The sequence below is a fragment of the Rhamphochromis longiceps genome, linkage group LG8 (genome assembly GCF_057381845.1).
Source record: "Rhamphochromis longiceps isolate RC_006_pf linkage group LG8, R_longiceps_female_GT1.1, whole genome shotgun sequence".
In the NCBI taxonomy this organism is placed as follows: domain Eukaryota; kingdom Metazoa; phylum Chordata; class Actinopteri; order Cichliformes; family Cichlidae; genus Rhamphochromis; species Rhamphochromis longiceps.
Window position 1 is genome coordinate 17,270,630 of NC_140564.1, and position 19,355 is coordinate 17,289,984.

Below are 19,355 nucleotides of genomic sequence, written 5' to 3' on the forward strand. Positions count from 1 at the left end.
ACTGAGTACTCATCTAATTAAATTCTATATAAAATGCACAATACACAAAGTGTGATAGGTGCCAGCTTTTCTAACCAAACTAGGCTTTCCTTAAAACGTTTTATATGAAATTTAAATAGAAATCAAACATTGCTTTTTCCTCTGGTGGGGTTAGCAGATTTGATCATTTGTATTTGGGATGAATTTGGTAAAACAAAGATGGAGGCAGAGAAAATCAGGAAACAGCCATCTGAGTTTAAATCAAACTTCTAGACTTATTTTTTTAACAAGGATCAAGGATTTAATCAAGGGAAATGAATGTGTCGCATGGGAATTGCCTTCGTATGAAAATAAAGTACAATAGGAATAATAAGATCACGAGGGCTCTGTAATGTTCCTGAATCCTGTTGTGGTGCGATCATTATTTTTACTGTCTCTCTACTAACAGGAAGTAGCACTTTTTTTAAATTAGCTTAACTGTTGTTGATAGCGTTGCTCAGAATGGAGTGTAAATAAGAGAACATGGCTGAAGCCGGCAACTCCAGATGATGGTGTAAGCGTGCTACCAGAAACAAAAAGCTGGCGACACAACATCACACCATAAAATCTTTTTCATTAACCGAAGACGTTAAAGCTAACTCTTAATCTGTTCCATTAAAAAAAGCAACCAATGCTGGGCCCAACTAGCTTAATAAAGCTATCTTTCAATTAGAAATTAGCTAAGAAAATAACATAATCCACCACATACTTTATCTGCAAAGACCAGCATTCATACAACACTGTGAAAAGGGGTTTTGTTACATGCTCAAGATGCTGTAACCCAGGTAATGTGATGCTGTCGTGTTTTTTTCACAATTGTGCTTAAGGTATACAGCAGGGATATAAAACTAATTTTATGTTGTGTGCTGTAAGTGGACCAGTGAAACCTCCATTTCTGTCAGTGTAAAATATTTAATCCTTGAGATATTTTATAAAAAGACATCTCAGAGATTAGAATTTCAACATGGCAAACATCCTGCATCACATCATTAAGCATGTAGAACATAGTATGTTTCTTCAGTTCTCAGCACTTGGCTCCTTCTTTTTCGTAATCAGTTCTACCCATCTTTTCTTGAATTTGATTACTTGTTTTAATCTAGGTCTGGAATAAATTGGACCTGAGGCACCATTGCATTTTATTTTGGTTGTTAAATGTGTGTTTGCAAGCTAATTAGTAATTAACATCCTTAGCTAGCTAGCTAAGTCAGCTGCCAGGAAAAGCCGTGTCCGTTAGCTAATCCATAGACATAAATAAATTTAAGTTAAAAATAAACACTTAGCTAAAGTTGAGATTTTGCAAGAAACTTTGATCAGAAAAAAAATAACAACTGGAAAAAAAAATAACAACTGGAAATGATCAAAAGTGAAGTAATTATTAAGAGTGAGAAAATACTTGAATATATACAAATGACACTCTTAAGACGACGGGACGTAAGTGATATTTCAACTTGGTACTCCACAGTATTGTAGTTTACTTACCCTAGTGTAACAATAATTGAAACATTTGATTAAAACTTTTTTTTAAACTTGTATTAAGCAATAGGCTTAAACATTAAATTAAAAAAAAAAATTGTTTCTCCATGAACCCTTTCAGACTATTACATACTACAGCATATTTAAGAACAGAAATTTGGTGATTTTAATAAGCAATGTCATTCTCTGAATATTTTATTACGGACATATTTTATCCGTCAAGACTTATTTGGCTGAATTTTGAGCTGCGAAGGACTATTTACAAATTTATCTTCCCTGATCTTGAGCATGATCCAGTTTTTGGTTACTTGCTGTTGAATACCCCTTTCTGTACTTGCAAGATCTCCACCGGCAGTTTCCTCTCATGAAAATTTGTTTCTCTGCCATTGCCCAGCAATGCCAGTGGAGATGTGGTCATCCACAGAAGATGGACAAGGCTCGATGCTTTGTGTGATGGCTACCTTTTTGTGGTAGTATTGTACAGCAGAGGTGTGGACTCGAGTCACATGACTTGGACTCGAGTCAGACTCGAGTCATTAATTTTATGACTTTAGACTTGACTTGAAAAAATGTTCTAAGACTTGTGACTTGACTTGGACTTTTACACCAATGACCTGGGACTTGAATTGGACTTGAACCGGTTTACTTGAAAAGACTTGATATTTTACCCCAAATATAAAATTTAACATGCATATTATATGGAGATTGAAAATGTGACGTCATTCACGGGTAGAACCGCAAAGGATTCTGGGAACTCGTGGCAAGCGGTACTAGCGCACGCAGGCTTTCAATTAAAATCAGTCACACAGCGATAAAAAGAAACACAAAAATGTCAAGAAGCTGTTGTATTATTAACTGCAATAGCCGGTCGCATGACAGCCACGGGAAGCCGACGGGTAAAGAGATCGGTTGTTTTCGGATTACGTCGTTGAAGAGAAATTGTTCGAGCCATGTTTCCGAAGTAACAAAGAGGCGACTGGATTGCAGCCATTCAAAGATCAAATATAACGTCCCAGAACACTCCAGCTCACAGGTTAGTCTGCTCCAAGCATTTACACAAAGGTCAGTCTGCTGTTGTAGTTAATGCGTCATTTTTCTTAACATAATTGGTGATATAGGTTACAAGCAAGTCTGGCGCTGAACAGAAATTGTCGCGCTATGCTCCTTTATTTATTGTGCATAAATAGTGAATTGTCCTGACACAATATTGCGTTTCGCTTCTGTTATTATGGTACACTGACAAAAACACATACTTTTATTCACAGGATAAAACAGGTTTTTTGTATCACTAATTGCCCAGTACGATTACAGCATACAGTATTATTGTCACTGCTACATTTCTGTGATGCTACCAGAAATTATTTCCACTACTAATTAATTACCGTTGAGCTCAAAGGTTATATTAATAAACGGTTAACGAATGTGTATTTATGACGACGATTTGTGAGACTGGTAAACTTATGATACGTACGATGGTCTTTCGTTCTACACGGTGCATTTCAAGGTCCTGCACCCATCCGTCGGTAAACTGTACCTGGGCTTGTTGCAGTGACCTGAAGTTACTAAACTTCATGAGTGTATGCACTCACTCCAAGAACCGTATAATTATAAATATGCATATAAATATGCTAAGATGAGATAGCTGACTTCATCTAACTAGCAAATGTTTTCCAGGCTACGTTGGTGATACAGTTTTTTTTTTTTAATGTGTATGATATTTTTGTCATGCGATTTTAAAGCTGGTCCTACAACCGCATCCAAGAATAACATGCAGCGTATCTCAGAACTGTCGGTGAAAATTATTCTTGGAGCTAAGTTTAATTGAGCTGCATTTTAAAGAGGTGCAATTTCACAATTTGTGTATATTTTCTAAGTTCACTATTTTGTATGTGTTGAGAAAAACACAGATTTTAAAATTACATGGTCTAATATTTACATTTAGCATAACTGCAACATTATTTTTTCGTTTGTTTTTTTTAAAGACTCGAAAGGACTTGAAATTCAAAGTTTCAGACTTGTGACTTGACTCGGACTTTTACACCAGTGACTTGAGACTCGACTCTGACTTGCCTGACATTACTTGAGACTTGACTTGAGACTTGAGGATAAAGACTTGAGACTTACTTGAGACTTGCAAAACAATGACTTGGTCCCACCTCTGTTGTACAGCATCCATACGTGAAGCATAGGAATCTTGGCCACTTTTTCTGTGATGGTGTTCATTCAAACCCTTTGGGAAATTATGTTTTTAGGAAATAAATATATTAGGAAATATTGCCCTTTGTCTGTTGACTTTGGACTTTCCATTAACCTTTTGGCAGCAAAATAGAAACCTGCAATTTTATTCTTTGTATGTTTTTTTTTAATTTAAAATAATTTTAAATTTTTACTTTTTTTTTTTGCCAGGGTAGCCGTCACACTTTTCACTGATGCCACAGTTCTTTCTCCTCTTCTTTCTCTTACTCTGTCATCCTCTTCCAAGCCTCTAACCCTAGCCTTTCCATCTAGTGGGACTTTCTAATTTGTTTTTCCCCACAATAAATTTAGCTTGTATATTGCTGTAAACATTTTTCTTTTTTAAATTCACCTTAAATTCAGCATGGCTTTGATTTGATATTGCATTTTACATTCTGCAAAATGCACTGATTTGAAATCAACAGCTTTTTCGAGAGTTATTGGGTGACATCCTTTAAGGTGCAAACTTGTCGTTAATCTCCGGGGACCTGGCATATGTGGACATCACATTTTGGGTTGTCTAGGCCACAATACAAAATTTTACTCTACAAGGGCCTGATATCCACTTACGAGGACATTATACTGCCACTGTTCTATCGAAATTTAAAACTAATATCCTCTTATGTGGATCTCATTTTTCTCAGAACCAAAAATCAGGTTAAAAAAAATTTCAGGTAATTCTTTGTTTTTACATTTATCAGGTCCCAATCAGCCCAAATAGAAAAGAGAAATTAAAAGTGCATGCAATGAAAGAGTTCAGGTCTTAGGAGGTTAATCACAATCTTAGCTCTTTCCTGTACTTTTTTACCATTTCTTCTCTACCTTGATTTTTCTGCTTTAAAGGCATTTTATTAATAATTTAATAGGGAAAGTTTTTGCAATACTGTCGATTTATAGCTGACCAAGACATTAACATGCTGTAGATTTATAGTTAGAAAGTCGTGGTTATATATTTTTAAATTACATTGAAATGCAATGGATTTATAATGTTAGAGGAAATTACATTGAAATACTGTGGGGCTGTAGTTCAAAATTTTGGATTAGTTCACTCTAAAATTTTATTGAAATATCGTGAATTTATAGTTGTAAATGTATCGATTTATGATAGACTGAGAAAATATATTGATACGCTGTCGATTTACGTTTGGAAAAAATGTGAATTTATGGTTGGAAATTATATTGAAACGCTGTGGATTTATGGCAGACCAATTCCATCCTCTCAGGTAAGTGTTGTCATTTTGTCACTCCCAGTTGTGTCTATTATAATGGAGTGCAGATTAATTAAAGCTCAGTTGTTTCAAGGCTGTTCATTTGACTGTCAATTATCTCTAACAAATGTGTTTCACTCAGCTAATGCCAATGCCTTGGTTGAGGTATTCCACTGACCTCATCTGTGACACATGCAGATCAGGTTGCACATTTAATTTGCTGAACCACTGAGGTCGGTGACTGTTCATTTTTAAATCTGTTTGCAGAAACACTGGTTGTAGGAACCTCAGTTGCTTCACTTGTGGGTGAAATAAATGAGGTAAATGGTGCAAGACCGTGACAAAAACTACTCCTTGGCCCACAGAGTCACGGTCCGCGGATGCAGACTCTGTGGAGGTGAGGTGTGGATTCAAAAGTAGACTCGTGGAACAGAAATTGGTTTTAGCAGAAAGCGAGCTGTTTAATAAGGGCTGGTAGAAAAAATACAAAAAAAGGGCAATGGCTGAACTAAACAAAAACCTAAACTGGGGTAAACTAAGATTAAATATGAAAACACCCCGAACATGAATTTGATTGTGAACGAGAAACCTGGACTTAAGATACATGAACTCATGAAACATAAGACACGGAAAACAGACAATGAACAAAAGGAGACAGGACTTAAATACACAGAAGGGTAACGAGGGAAGTGGAAGACGACAATACATGACTAAGACACAAAAAGGACGAGGGAGACTTAAACACAAGGGAAACGACACACTGCAGACATGACATAGACAACATAGTGAGGGAAACAAACATGGGAGGAACCTAAACCGATAAGAACTAAACAGAGAAACCGATAAGTGAAAACAGAACTAACAGAATCCTAAACTACTTTTATAAAATTATATAACTTAGAGCATAATACAAAAAGGCACAAAACTCAAAATGCTGGGTCAAAGTGACCCAGAACCATGACACACATACACAACTGGAGCTATAACAAAAAGGAATGAAGAGCTGAAAGATTTGTGTTAACTCTGGTAGCAATAGTTTCTTCTTCGTTTCTTTGAAGACCTCCTTGGACAACATTTTGTTCACTCTCTTCAGATCCATTTAGGGTGTGAGACTGTTCAGGTTCAAAGCAGTTTACAGAAACACTGGTTGTAGGAACCTTGGCTGTTTCACTGGTGGGGAACCATTCAGTTCTCTGCTGACTTTCAGTTGTCAAATTGAATTTGTGAATACGTTCTTGTTCCCTTGTTGTGCTCGAGGTTGAGCAAGTACTCCCAGCTTGGTGTATTATACTGCTCTTGTTTCTGCAAACCTTTCTGAAGCGATACTAGCTAGAATAGGTTGTTTATTAGTTTCACTCAACCTATAGAGTTCTCTTGGTTGAGGTCTTTCACAGACCTCATCTCTGGAATCATCTGCATCAGACTTTTAGTATCCAAAAAAATTGCACTAATGAAAACCTGTCCATTCTCTCTCTTGCTTCCCCTGCTCTTCTTTCCTCCATTTCCCTCTGCAATCTGATATCCCCCCCTAATCAAATCTAACAATTCATCTCCCCTGTCCTCCTTTCTCTTTTGGCTTCTTTGCTCCAGCTGGCCCTCACCCTCATCTTCCTGCTCTTCTTGAACTTGCTCTTGGAACTGCCGAACTGGGCATTTGAGTGTCCTCCTGGATGGAGGCAATTAGGACTGGAGGCCTGGTAGAAAGCCGTCCTAACTCCTCATCCATAAGGGGCAAACCAGGGCAGTGTAGCAGCAGTGGCCTTCCCACATTCACCTGACGTCGGACACATGCAATTCTAAAGGCAGAGGAAATCAAAATTGGCAGTTTACAAAAACAGCAACAGCACAGTTTCACACAAATACACTATAGTACATTTTTTGTATGTTCAGCAAATAGTTTATATAATCACCACTATTACTTTTTTACATTTAAATTAGAAAATAAAAAATCTGAAGTACTCATTCACTTGTAATGATCCGTTGTGACACACACTAGATGATCCTCACGCAGTCCCCATGACTCGAGAGCTTCCCCAAGGCCTCTGGCTATCATTTCTCCTGTGTGGTCATCAGGAAAATAGCCTGTCTGTAAACATCAGCTGAAGAGTGTCCAGTCTCGAATGAAATGCACCGTCCTGCTCATATAGGGGTGCATTGTGTGCCTTGTCCACATATCCATTGTTGCAGCGTAGTATGCAAAGTTGTGGACTTCCTCCTCTACTTTGGCCCAACACTCGTAATATAAACGAGGCAACTCGTGTGTTTTCGGATGGGCATTGTGTACTTGGAGTCGAGTATTTTTACTAATGCACGAAACCCGTTTCTCAACAGTGTAAAAAGGGATCATATCTTTGCAGATATAAGTTGCAATGGCGGCTGTTATCTCCTTCCATTTTCGTGAGTCTTTGTTATGTGGCGTGCCACGGCACTCTTCTGCATAACAGATTACAAACTGCACACTGTTGCTGTACCTCCACGCCACAGTGGCTGAGTTTTGGGCTCCAGTGAAAAGGTTTTCGTTGTCTCGGCGGAGTTTAATAAACTCCTCCGTCTGCTCCTTGTTACCTAAAATATATAAGAGGCCATTGGAGTAAATTTTGTTTACTACCATCTAACACAACATGGTTACTCAGCAAGCATCCTGTACGTTTTCTGGTTGATGTTTGTACAGCATTTAATATTCAGCTGTGTGAAAACTAATATACAACTTTTATGTTTAAAAAGGAGCGGGACCCTGCATCTACGTAAGTTACATAAGTTTAACGAATGCTAAGAGTTTAACTTAACATTTATAATAATAATAATAATAATAATAATAATTAAATGTCACATTTTTATCGCTAAGTCAAAAATACCCTACATTTAAAAATGAATGTTTCCTCTGCCGCTGTCGCTGTCATTTTCACTTTTAGTCTTTGGAATCTGAGCGTCCATCTTTTACATTTTTAAGATAAGTTTTAGCAATTTAATTTCCCATCTTTGTTTTTCCAGCTTCCATCTTTGTAATTTCAGTTTCTGTCTTTGTCTTCTATATATCACCTTATGGAGGTAAACACAGACGACACGGAGCTCTTAGTTCTCACTCCTGCTTTATTCCTCTCTTCACATCAACTGAACACATCGCGCCACAAAACACAGCAACACGCTTCCTCAAAACTGGGTGTGAGAAGCCCTCTAGTGGTCCACCACAACCTCTTCCAATACTCTCTGGAATTCCATTAAATCTCTCCTCTCATTTTCTGTTTCAATATTTGCATTTTTCAGTATTTGCCTCCAGAATTCAGCTTGCAGGTGTGTGATTTCAGTTGCTTTTTGTTTTTCTTGTGGCTTTTCAGTCACTTTCAGTGCCAACTGCATTTTATTCTTCTCTCCCATTGCTCTCTAGACCACCGTCATTTTCATCTTTGCCTTTTTCTGCCAAGAGAACTGATTTTATACATATTTGGATGCATAATGATTAAAACTAATTAAATGAATGAACAATTGAACATATTCTTTAAAAAAATACTTAAGATTGAATGAAATTGTAACAATTCTTATTCTTTATTATTCTTTTGTCAGTGGTATTCTTAAATGTCAGTTTGCATATGTAATATTAGACTTGTTATTAGGCTATTTACATCACTCTTTATGCCTTTTTAGAGCCCGTTAGTAAGTCAGAGTCCCGTCAGCGGGGCTTCCGAATTCGGGGTTATCACTTGGGTCATGAAGACTTCAAATATTTAGTGCTTTGCTAATTTAAAAAAATACTTCTTACTTGTTTCCTATTAGAAAGGCATCTTAAACTTCTATGCTGCTATATCTCTCTGGTGAAGCTAGTCTGCCGGAGTTAACGGAGATGATGGGACTCTTTCATTCATGCCTGAGCATGGACTTTTGTCTATAGCCATAAATAGGCAAGAAGTTTCAAGGCAACAGTGTTTATTCATTTTATCACCCAGATGTTCAGCATAGACTCACAAGTCTACAACATGTCTCAGAGAAAACAGCACAAAAGAAAGAAAGTTTGCGCCAGCTCTCCTAGCTGGGGTGATCAGCCAAATAACCCAGATCATGTTTTATCAATCTGAACAAGTTGTGAAGAAATGGATTAAACAAACAGAGGAGAAGAGAATTCAACTAGAGGACACATGCAGAGAGATGGAAGCCTAAAATAAACACAAACAAACAGGACATGACAGTTAGGGAATGATCTTTAGTCAAGCATGGCAGTTATTATAAACTTGACTACAGAATAGAATAGAATAGAATAGAATAGCCTTTATTGTCATTGTACAGAGTACAACGAAATTGGAGTGCCACTCACTTGGTGCAAGTTTCAATAATAAATATAAATGTAAAATATAAAAAGTACAATAAAACAATCGCAAGTATTCAAACAATAGTAAGTAAGATATATACAGGATAGCAGCATTAATATAATGACAGTATGAATAGCAGCATAATACAATGGCAGTGACGTATGGTATAGCTAAGCAGGTTCAATTGTTTTTGTGCTTATTTACTACGGTGATAGCTCTGGGAAAGAAGCTATCCCTGAATCTGTTTGTCCTGGTTTTATGTGACCTGTACCGTCGGCCTGACGGTAATAGTTCAAACAGTTGATTGCTGGGGTGAGAGTGGTCCTTGATGATATTGCCAGCTCTGCTGAGGTACCGAGAGTTTACAATGACCTCCAGGCTGGGCAGAGAGCAGCCAGTGATCTTCTGGGCTGTGTTGATGACCCTCTGCAGTACTTTCCTGTCCGCAGCTGAGCACCCTGCATACCATGTTGTTATGCCGTACGTTAGGATGCTCTCTATGGTGGCTCTGTAAAATGTCACCAGCAGCCTCTCCTCCAGGTTGTTCCTCCTGAGCACTCTCAGAAAGTGGAGACGTTGCTGGGCCTTTTTTACCACCGCCGTGGTATTTGCAGTCCAGGAGAGGTCATCAGATATCTGCACACCTCACTTGATGCTCCCTGAGTGTTAGTGTGCCAGTGCTGGGGGCGGGTGGAAGTGGTGTGACAGCTGAGGGCCTGGTCGTCTCAAAGCGGGCGAAGAAACGGTTTAGATCCTCAGCCAGCGAGGCATCAGTCCTAGACGTCGCCTGGTTATTGCTTCTGTAGTTGGTAATGTGATTGATCCCCTGCCACATTTTTCTGGGGTCGTTGTCAGCAAAGTGATCTTCAATCCTCCTCCTATAGGCAGCCTTAGCTTTCCTGATGGTGACGGAAAATAAGAAAAACGATGCTCAGTTACAAGAAATGTACAGCTGCAAGAAATGCAATCAATAAATGAGGAGATAAACTGGAAGCTCCAAGACACAAAAAAAATCAGGTTTGCAAGTAATGCTTATGAACCACTGAAGTTCTGTGTCCAGCCGTCGACGGCTCCCATGCCGCCACTTGGAGGCTCAGGAGAGCCTTCCAAGCCGCCTGCTCCATTAGAGGTCCTCATGCCAGCTGGTCCTGCCAAGCTGCCTGAGGAACTTCGCCTGGGCTGCCGCTGTTGGACGTGCAGCCGGCCTCCAGAACGGCTTTTCCTTCGTTGCTGGACGCAGTTGTCTGCCAGGCCTGCCTGTCCGCGCTGCTGGTGCTGCAGCCATCCACCAGACCTGCTTTGCCTTCACCTGCACTACCACGGTCTTCCACATGGCCAGCCTCAGGACCTGCTTTGTCTCCGTCACTGCCACTGGACACGCAGTTATCCGCCAGACCTGCCTCGCCTGCGCTGCTGGTGTTCCAGCCGACCGCTAGACTTGCCTCGTCTGCGCCACTGGTGCAGTCTTCCACACGGTCAGCCTTCAGATCTGCTTCTCTTTCACCACTCGACTATTTTCAATTCAACTCAATTCAATTTAATTTTTATAGCACCAAATCACAACAACAGTCGCCTCAAGGCGCTTTATATTGTAAGGTAGACCCTGCAATAATACATACAGAGAAAAAACCCAACAATCATATGACCCCCTATGAGCAAGCACTTTGGCGACAGTGGGAAGGAAAAACTCCCTTTTAACAGGAGGATTCAGGGTCACTTGATCCAGCCCTAACTATATGCTTTAGCAAAAAGGAAAGTTTTAAGCCTAATCTTAAAAGTAGAGATAGTGTCTGTCTCCCAAATCCAAACTGGAAGCTTGTTCGATAGAAGAAGGGCCTGAAAACTGAAGGCTCTGCCTTCCATTCTACTTTTAAATACTCTGGGCACAACAAGTAAGCCTGCAGTGCGAGAGTGAAGTGCTCTAATGAGGTGATATGGTACTATAAGGTCATTAAGATAAGATGGGGCCTGATTATTTAAAATCTTGTTAGGGTTTTGTTTTCCTTGAAATCCATTTAACCATTATTTTAACCATTAAAGCAGGAATAATGAAATCTTCTAAAAGTTTATAGTTCAAATTCAAACATCAGTTTCAGTCAATTAAGCTCAAAATCATTGTTTGCAACTCAGATTTACAAAACGAATTAGTCTAGAATTCAAATTCTGGAGTCATACAATAAAGAACCAGTATTTCCCACACAGATTTTAAGGTTTATGATATAATTAATAACCAAACTTGACAAAGTATGGTGATGTCTGAATTTCTGAATCTCTTACACTTCACTAACACAAATGCAGTGTTTACCTGTACGGAGACTGACAACAACTTCATTTTACTCAACATTTACATTCAGCAATAACTTCCTTGTCAAATGCTTATGCTCATCAGATTAAATAGGCTTGTTAAAAGACATTATATTTAGTTCTTAATGTCAGATTTAGCTAATTAGATTCATTTAAAAAAGATATAGCAGACAAGTTCATATTTTATTGATGAAAACTTTGACAGAGGAGCAACAAATAATTAAAGAAAGGAATGTCAGGACATATCATTTCTAGTGTTTTTACAGCCGAGTCTTTTGCATGTTATGATGTTTTGGTGATTAAAACAAGAAAACTGAAGTGAAGGAAAGCAATGACTCTCTATCTGACCCTGACTATGACCTGAGCAGCACTCTCGTCTCTGCAGTTTAATGAGGTAGACGTGGAGACAGAGTTCTTGAAGAAGTCAGACGCCTCCTGTGATGTTGCTTGTCTCATGTACGACATCAGTGACCCCCATTTATTCAACTATTGTGCCAGCATATACAAGGTCAGTTACAGGACCATTTGAAGGATAAAGTGTCAATTTCTATTCATTTTTAATTTTGAGATCAGTTCTACTTTTACTGTGTGTTTTGCTGCTGTTTGCCCACAGTTACCCTATCTGATAATCCAGCACAGCTCACTTTGCAGCCTCTCCAAGTCTTTACCGTTCGTATATGTAATTACAGAAAGATAAGTTTGGAGAGCTGAAGATTGCAGAGGTTAGACGGTCCAACATATTAAATAGACTTGAGACAGACATCCTTCCAGCATCATTATCAGTTTTTTAATATTTGTTTGACTAAAGAAAGATTCAGTCACAATTACTCTGCAGTTACTAAGCAACATGTAAACATGTTCTATGCTGTTGCATGCTGGGGGAGCAGGCTGAGGGTCGCAGATGCCAACAGACTCAATAAACTAATCCATAAGGCCAGCAATGTTGTGGGGATGGAGCTGGACTCCCTCAAGGTGGTGTCGGAGAGGCGGATGCTGTCCAAGATAAAGACAATGTTGGATAACACCTCCCACCCACTCCATGACATGCTGGTCAGTCACAGGAGCTCGTTCAGTGAGAGACTGAGATTACCGAAAAGCACCACTGAACGACACAGGAAATCTTTCCTGCCTGTGGCCATCTCCCTGTACAACGCATCCACTTAACACACTGTTTGCTGCTACAACTACACATGTTTCTTTTTCAGCTATTTATTTATGAGTGACTTATGTATGTATGTATGTATATATATATGTATATATTGTACTATTCTTAGTTAGTGTATTGTCTGTCTTGTCTTAATGTTGGTTTATAATGGAGCACTGTAACAAAAAATAATTTCCCCCAGGGATCAATAAAGTATTCTGATTCTGATTCTGAAACATAAACTGTGATTTCATTTTCTTGTATTCGGACCCACTGGCTGTAATTAGTTGACAACCCCATAGTTATGTGTTATCTGAATTACATTAGAACACCCTTTTATATAAATTTACTCTCCCTCAACTCAGCTTTTCAGTGTTTGAATTTTTTCTATTTTTTTTATTTAGCAACATTACATGGAAAGCAACATCTCATGTGTGCTGGTCGCCTCCAAGGTGGACCTTCCTGAAGGTCTTCAGGCTGGGGAAGACCCCAGCAGAGTTCTGTTATAAGCACAGACTGCCTTTCTCCATGCTGTCCCTTGACTCCACCAGCAAGAACATCTACACCAGGGTTGCCTGGGCAGCCATGTACCCGTATGTTTCAGTTATTTCTACTTATATGTCACACTTTTCCCCCTCAAAGCAAAGGTAAGACCCTTGCTTCTGTGCCACCTTCTTTTAATGCTTCCCTACTCCACTGCAATTTGTATTTCTTATTAACCCATATTATTTAGTGGCTGAAATACACAATCATGACCAATGAACCTTTTGGAACTAGCACACATGGAGAGTTTGGCACTGAGATGTGGTTCACTTTATTCTTTAGACTTATTCAAATTAGTACTGAAATTCTGCCTGTTTTAATTCATTTGTGTAAAATGGCTGTGATTGATTAGATAAATAAATATTTCAGGGTCTCTTTGCAACTTCACACACAACTTCCTGTGCTGCTGTGGTTATTTATAGAACTGTTGTGCCTTTGGGTGAAGTTTATCGTGCGCGGATGAGATATGACAAACTCTGATCAATCATCATGGGCCTGTGTTTTTGATGCTGAAGATTACAAACTAACAAAAACCTGCAGAGCTTTGAATTTGGCCTGTAGAATAGCTGTGGGGAGAACGATGAAGTGCACCAGAGAGAACTAAAGAAAGCACAGTGAGCACATGCAAACTCGTGACATTGCTTCACAGTGCACATTGTGAAGTCTTTGTTAAACATAAAATCTTTTGAATGACACTCTATTATCATTTGTACTTCACAACGACATGGAATTTAACTGCATGTAGAAAATGATTTTTGCATTTTTTTTGCAAAGTGTTGTTTCTGAAATGTTACCTGAAATTGAAGATATTTTTTCCATTTCAAGCAAGAAGCTAGTGTTAGGTCGTTTAATACTAGCTGTTTAAACACTGTGAATAAAAGAGGAATAGCTTGACAGTCACCTTCCAGAGACACACATTTATACTAATCTAATGTTTCCACTGTGCAGTAGTTAAAAATGAAGTATCTGCTAACACTGCTTTCTTTTCTGAAGCAGACGAAAGCTTCAACATGTATAGAAGGGCCCCAATTTATAAACAGCCATATATAGTATTACAGCTTGATATAAATAATCCTTAAAGCATTGGAAATGGCATTTAAATCTCAGTTGTGTCGATCTAAAGAATGCATTTGTATCTCTTTATATTAAGCTAAACAAACAACTTTTTAGCAACTCCTTAAGATCTTGATAAAACCTTACTTCAGATTAAATCAAATCAGATTAACTGGTTTTCCATTACAATTAAGTACCACCTAATATAGTAATGCAACTGTGCGTCCCTTGACCTAATTAGTATGCAACACGAACGCTATCTACAACAAAGGTGGGCGCTGAGGCGACGATATACCTCCTGCTCATTCTCTGGGTTTTTGTCAGACTCGGGGACCACTGTGTTGTTTTTTTTCGCTTATTGCCAGGTTTTAAAAATGGCAGTTTTGATTTTCGTGAAGGAGACGCTCTCATGACTCACTAATGCCACTGACCAGCTAATTGGTGGCGTGACGTCACATTTTAGTACCAGCTCAGATCGCTTTGGAACACGAACAGGTACTATTTTAGTACCTGGTACCAGGTACTATGACCTAATGGTAATAACTTAACGGTAATAGTGCCCGGCCGTGCCCAAAAACCTAAGGCCTGGCCACTAGGCAATCCCCCTTGGGAACCCTTCCAAGGCCTGGCTCCAGGGCGGTGCTTCAGTAACCCTATCCCAGAGAAAGTGAATTGTTCCCTAGATTTTTCACTCATACGGGTTTTTGAATCACTCTTTGACTGGCTCCTCACCCAAGACCAGGAACCCATTATGCTTCTTTCCAACTCTATATTTTTATTCTTGGAGTCCTCTAGAGTAGCTATTCATGATTCACGCCTTAAAATAATTTTCTTTTCCCTCTCCTTTAAGATAACTCTTTTCTGATTGTCTGATGTCCTCACAAATAGATCTGTATGCCTGAGATGACCATATTAATATGCGCTCCAAGTGACATCATACAGTGCCAAGAGTTGAAAAAACTGTCAGAAACAGTGTTTTTGTCCGCTGCTGTGTTTTCAAACATTTGTGAAAGAATGAGTTCACTGAATTTGAACCTTGCACAGGATGCAACTGTTACAGAAAGCCAGTTTGTAAAAAGTCTTCCCTCCTATATATTCAGTGATCAGCTGTAAGTGGTATTATATCAAAATGGAACCTCAGCAAGTTAGTCATTAAGTCAGGCTTGTCACTTAATGACCAAGTGGCAAGACACATAAAATGACACAGCTGGGTCGCTGAATGCTGAGCCACATAATCTGTAAAAGTCATCAACACTGCTGACTCAGTAACTGCAGAGGTCCAAACCTTCTCTGGCATTACCATCACAACAAAGCAGTTTCTGTAGGTGTAATGTGTACCGGTAGGTAGCCCAGTACTTTTGTTCATATGACAGAAAATAAAGAAGTGAGGAAATAATTAAAGAAAGTTTCCTTTAATTGCAGTAGTAGCTTTGAGTACCTTTAGAGGGTTAGGAACATCAAAAGCAGGCAAAAAAATGGGACACACAAGCAAAGTGTGTCCAGATCACTAAAATAATCAGATGGGGGGCATCCTTCAGAATTTGGGTGCGTGAGGGTCACGTACTTGCTACACAAGATAAAAAGTAACATTATTGGTGGGTTGTTTTGCTTGCCTTCTTATAAATTTAGTGTTTAGAGACTGACCGCCAACCACTTGCGAGAGATAGCTTCCCCCCCCTCCCTAAGCCTGTTTCGGTGGTTTCTTCTTGTTAAAAGGGAGTTTTCCCTTCCCACTGTCACCAAAGTGCTTGCTTGTAGATTGCCATCTGGTTGTTGGGGGTTTCTGATTTTTTTTCCTGTATTATTGTAGGGTCTTTACCTTATATAAAGTGCAATGCAGTAACTGTTGTTATGACTTGGTGCTACATACACACATGAAATGGTCAAGTAGTCAGCAATGTTCATGTCAACCTTTGTGGATCAGTAACACTACTCTTTCTGGATAACAGTCCCAGGATTTCAAATTCTTCACTAAATACTGGATTCATTTTCAAAATAAAATGATGTCATGGTTTTATGACTCATGGGATGCATATTTTTTTTGTTTTCTAGTTACTCAGAAGCATGTTTCAGTTTAAAATGGAGAACATATTTAAAAAATGTATTTCAGTCATTTACTGTAATGACCTAAATGAATAATTACACATATTTTTGCTTTAAATTTCTCCCAGACTTAGCTGTTATATTACCCCACTATATGTGCTCACTTGGCGTTACAATCCCACCACCTCAAGCTGCATAATCGAAATCAAACACTTCTTACAAGCACTGGTTTGTATTAACTAACACTAATTTCTTTCTTTCTCCAAGTTACAAACAACAACAAAAAACATAAAATCGTGCCTCAAAACACAGCATGATGCAATAACTCACATATTTTGTGCCCTGAGTTCACAGTTTTTCCCAATCTGGAGCATCAGCCTGGAATCTGAAAAACATGCTGCACTTCGCTTTCAAGTGCACTTCAAAGAACCTGACGGTGATGACAGACATTCGTGCTTTGGTTTTCTCTTCTCTGCAGAAATATCTGCACAGTTACTATTCTTTCTTTTGTGTGCAGTGGCGTGTCTAGAAAATTTTTGTTGGGGGGGCCAGGTAGGGGCACAGATTTGGAGAAGGGTGGCAGATTTAATTGGCAGATAATGTTTAAAAAAAAAATTCTACCAACCCTTAACCATAATTCAATAATCCTATAAACCTAATAACCAAATGCACTTTTAACTCTTATTAGAATGAGATTTTAACCACTACGGTGCAAAGTTTTTAGATACTGCGTTGATAAAGTACAAGAGATACAATCAGTGCTTTGTCAGTGTTTACTCAGCAGTCAAGGACATCAATATTTACATAGTATTTTTACTGACATATAGTGCACATATGTTTTGGGCAAAAACATTTTTGAATATTAAAATACGAACATTTGTAACATACAATTGACAAATTAGCCAATTCCAATGTAAAACTTTATCTGCTTATTAAAAAAAGAAGATAATCTTCTCACAAACTGGTGTTTGATTTTGAAACAGGAAAAAAGTGGGGAAACAAATGAAAAGACTAACATTTGAATAAAACCTGAAAGCAAGTAAATACTTTCTATGCTGCCTTATGGTAAACTTTGGTAATATTGATAAAGAACAACACTGGCTGATGATGAAATACAGTCAGCTGGCATGGTGACACTGCCAGTATTAACCTGCAGGGCTGGACTGGGACAAAAAAATTGGGCATTTTCACTACAGACCGACCCACCAGGTATTAAAGCCATAAAGACTTTGACTGAAAACAAACCCTGTTGTGACAGTGATGTATAGTCTTGTTGGTATATGTATGATTTCTATACATTTTACGTCAGATAAAAACTTTGGTTGTAAGATTTAGATAATTATTTAATAAAAGCTAGGTATTTTAAATGAGAATAAGAAAGAAAAATATTTCTTTGTGCCTTTCCCTGTTAATGCCCTACATGCCCCCCTGGCAAAACTTTCCTAGACCCGCCCCTGCACAGTTACCAGCTGTCAGCTACATAAAAAAGGATCCTGGTGTTATTTGTCTCTCAGAAACAGTTCATAACTTCCCTTCAACTCATTCATGTGACCTAAAAGGTAAACCTGTTTCTCCATCACCTGTTCAGCTCTGATGGTTCAGTAAGGACATCTCCTGGTATCATCTTCATGTTTCCCTCTCACCACATATCCAAACCGATATCATGACCAGCAGCTTTACAGCTGTGGCTCCAGCAAACAACAGCTGATACTAGAAATTAATATTAAATAAATTCTAACAACAGCTGATCAAGCTTAAACGTGCTGCTGTTGTTTAGCGCGACATCCGCTGGTTTCCTCTTTCTGGTGCAAAGTGGGCGATAAATAAACAAGAGAGAAAAGCCGATCAGCTGATCATTGATCAGTTTCATGATTGAAGTAGCAACAGGAGAGGCAGGGGAGAGAATGAGAGAAGAAGAGGCAGCTGTGCAGCATAAAGACAGAATAAATCCAGCTTTGTGTCTTTTTTCCATTCTAGCTAAAGTTCGGGACAAACTGCGTCTCTTCTCAGCTCAATACGAAACGTGTAATATTTTCTCTGAATGAGGGACCATTCCATTTTTTTAAGGAGCCGTTGGCAACTCTACTAACTAACCTTATGAATAAAATAAAGTTCACTATCAGTAACATCATAGCACCCACCCAGCTGGCTAAAACGCAGTATGAGTTATTGCAACTGACAGTAAAAAGTCAGCAACATGAAAATAAACTCCACCTAAACTTGGTTTATATCTGACCCAGATAGACTGCAGGTCATAACTTCTTACCTGAAGTTCAGTTCACCTGACACTCGGACTGGCGGCTGCCTCGGGGCTCTCCTCCTGCCTCCCCTTCCCTCATCCACCTGCTGGCCTCTGTGGAAGCCCCACCATAGCCACCACCAAACAACGGAGTTATTTCTACACATCGACCTGCATCTACACATCGACCTGCATCTGGCCAATCCACCACCTCTCATTGTTCATGCCATTACAAAAAAAAATAAAAAATAAGTCACTGGGGATATGTCCGGTATGCCCGATGGTCAGTCCAGCTATGTTAACCTGCAACCAAATCTGCAGCTCCATACAGCAATGTTACGACTTAGATTACATCTTATAAATCATAACTCTTATGTTAGCTGCCCTCAGTAGCATACTGTCTGAAATATTCGACGGCTGCAATAATTCTTTAAGTGTTATTTTTTCCTTGGTATTCTAATTTTACCGAAGTTTACTAAACTCAACAAACTTAATATTACTTACCGGGACATTTATTCTGTCATTTTCTTTCACCGAAAAATTGTTTCCTGCAGTGCCGTCTTTCGCGCTTGGCTCTCCTACCTTTGCTAACGTGATGCACATAGCGCAGAAGCCGATGCTGCATTCACTTACACTCGGATATCTGAGCGTCACCGTGAAAACATAATCGGACATTTGATATTTGATTGAATTTTATTATTTTGCCTTTGGGGTGGCACCTGGGGTGGCCAGTCTGGTTGGGGGGGGTGGCCTGTGCCCCCCCGGGCCACCCCGCTGGACACGCCATTGTTTGT